This window comes from Tupaia chinensis, unplaced genomic scaffold (assembly GCF_000334495.1).
Source record: "Tupaia chinensis unplaced genomic scaffold, TupChi_1.0 Scaffold000674_2, whole genome shotgun sequence".
In the NCBI taxonomy this organism is placed as follows: Eukaryota; Metazoa; Chordata; class Mammalia; order Scandentia; family Tupaiidae; genus Tupaia; species Tupaia belangeri.
The window spans coordinates 2,068,505-2,071,420 of NW_006160198.1; the positions used below are offsets into that span (position 1 = coordinate 2,068,505).

General features: G+C 36.7%; 1 long non-coding RNA gene across 1 annotated transcript in view; it reads left to right on the forward strand.

Moving 5' to 3' along the window:
• The first annotated feature begins 6 nt into the window (after positions 1–6).
• LOC106736178 (uncharacterized) overlaps positions 7–2,916 on the forward strand; it is a 20,376-nt gene continuing 17,466 nt past the window's right edge. The window contains exon 1 of the long non-coding RNA XR_001371270.1: positions 7–125. This is a non-coding gene — a long non-coding RNA (uncharacterized LOC106736178). The remainder of the gene's footprint in view (positions 126–2,916) is intronic.

The following is a 2,916-nucleotide window of genomic DNA, read 5'->3' on the forward strand; positions in this document are numbered from 1 at the left end:
ATTACAATTTTTACTGCTTTTATGTCCTCCAGACTTTCAGTCTCTGCGTCAGAGTGCGGGCAGTCGGTAGATGTTAATCGGAGACACACAACGTATTCCTTGAACAGCCCGACTTGTTTCACTCGGTAAGAAATCTTCCATATTCATCCCTTTTCAAACAACTTCTAGAGCCTTGTGTGTTTTTTTTTTTTTTTTTTTTTTTTTTTTTTAATGATTACTATTTGAAAGGAAATTGTTAGGGAATGATGTCAAGGCTGAATCCCCTTACCAAATTAACATTGGAAGCAAACAGTTGGGAGCTACAAAGGAAAAAGTCAGGCTGTGGTCAATCACTGCACCTGGATGACACCCATCCGAGATCTTTGAATTGACTTCAGCTATGACCATCAATTATATGGGCCAGTGTGCCAATGGTTGGGGGTTGTTCATGGTACTTTAAATGCTCTGGGATGGACCAGCTATAAATTGAGGCAATAATAAGCAGCTCAGAAGAGGCTGGATCCATGTGGAAGGTGGTAGGTTCGGTTCCCAGGTTGACTTGTACATGCAGGGCACAGTGTTCATGATCATGGCTGGCTAGGAAGGCTGGAGGGGCATGTTTAGGTGTGGGATTCTATTGAGAGTGCTAGTATTTCTCTCTCTTGCAACCTTTTCTCTCTCATTGTCATGAAATAAATAAATAAACTTAAAACTAATGCTCTAGGATAGTACTTGGAAACCCCTAGTAAGTCTGTGCAGTGTGTGATGCAAGGCAGACTCCAGATATCCAAGAAGCATGATCTTTAGTGGGAGAAAGGCAATGCTGTTACTATAAAGAAAATAGTGTCTAATTAATCTAATCGTTTTGAGAAATAATTTCACTGGATTTTTTTTCAGTCATGAAAGTAATAATCCCTCATAAAAATAAACAAACTAGGAAATACGGAAGAGTACGAAGAAGAAAATGAAAATCAGTTCTCATCTCACTACCCAGCAATAACCACAATAACATCATAGAGCACATTTTCAGATTCCTCCCATATATACATTTTCTTTTTGCAATTTCTGTTTAAAAATTAGATGGCACTATTTTGTAGTTTACATTTTTCACTTGAAATAACACTTGAAATGCAAGTATTTCCATGTCAAATAATATAGATACACATTATTATTTTCAGTGTTAGTATTGTCTGGATATTATGCAGTTTATCTAATTAATCTTCTGCCTTTTAAGTATGTAGATTATATTATGCTTTCTTATTTAAATAATTTTTTTCTTTTAAAACCAGTTCAATATTTGGCTCTCAATGTGTGCTTTATGCTCATTGATCCATACATATTTCTGAATCATAGTATACTGTCATCTGAATCATGTAATAATATTATGCTCTGTGTAGCATCTAGCATAATTAGAGAATGATAGAGTATTTCTATCAACTTACTAGAAAAGATTTTAGAGCCCTGATACTCAATATTTCACTATTAAAAAAAAAAAAAAGAAAACAATGCTAAGCTAAGCCAAATATCCTCACTTGATTATTTTGTAGGATAAATTTCTAGAAGTTGAATTAGCAGGCAAAATGGAACATACATTTTTAAGGTTTTTGCTACATACAACTAAATCGGCCTTTGGAAGAGTGAACAAGATTATCTCCATACCCCATTCCCCAGCACTTTCCTCAACCTATATATCACGTTCTATTTACTCTTTACAAAGTTGATAGGCTAAAAATGTCATCTTATTTTAACTTGTTGTTCTTTCATTACTAATGGAATATCTCCTCACAGCTATTTTTCTGCTTATTTCTTTTTCTTTAGGAATTACTAGTCCATATTCTTTTTGTGAAATATCTGGGGGAGGATTATATGGTGCAAACATAATGGGAGAATCAATTGACTTGTTTATTTTTACAAGACTATTAAGTTTCTTGAAGGCCACGGCCTTGTCAAGATGAGTTGGTCTTTTGGACTCACCACTGATTTGGGTTAAGGATTGAGCTTCACCTGGTAGAAAAATCTCATTTAGCATCTTATAAATTATAGGAAGAAGAAAGGAAACCATGGACTTTAAATGAAAAGCTGTTGTGACTAGAATATAGAAATATCTCTTAAGGCTGTGTGAAGTTAGAAAATTTCAGCTTGGTGCCAGCAGGTGGCATAGTGGTTAAGGTGCTGGACTCTCACCTGGTTGACTGCAGTTTGAGTCTTGGACCTGGAGACTTGAAACACAAAAGGCACATGTGTGTGCGTGCCCAAAATCCCGGGAGGAGAATGGAGGAGAAGGGACTGCTGCATGGCCATCCTTCCTGGGAGATGATTTCTCACCTTCTGTCTCTCTGTCTCGCTGACAAGTGCACATGCCCTATAGTTAAATCTCTCAGAAAAAGAAAAGAAAAAGAAAAGAAAAGAAAAGAAAGTTGCAGCTAATTCTAAAATTTCTGAGGTAAAGTTTTTGTTTTTTGGAGAGGAATTTGCTATAAGGTGCATGCGCTTGTCAGAAAGACAGAGAGAGACAGAGAGACAGAAAGCGAGAAATCACCCCCCCAGGGGGGATGGCCATGCCGCAATCCCTTCTCTCCTCCATTCTCCTTTCGGGATCTTGGGCACGCACGCACACCCGCCCGGTGTGAGTTTAAGCCACCAGATCCAGGACTTGAACTGCGGTTGACTATATGGGAGTTCAGTGACATAGCCATTACGCTAACTGCTGGTCCCTGATTTCTGTGGTAAAGTATTATAAATGGTGGCTAAGAAACATTTACTGAAATGATAAAATTTCAAACTTTTGACTTCCACTCAAAGTTTTAAAAAGCTAACTTTTAGTATTTTCAGTTGAATTTTTCCAAAAAAAATTAATATACAGTAAAACTGACCTTTTTTTTCTATGAGTTTTTTTTTTTTTTTTTTTTTTTTTTGGGGGGGTTTTTGTTTTAGGGG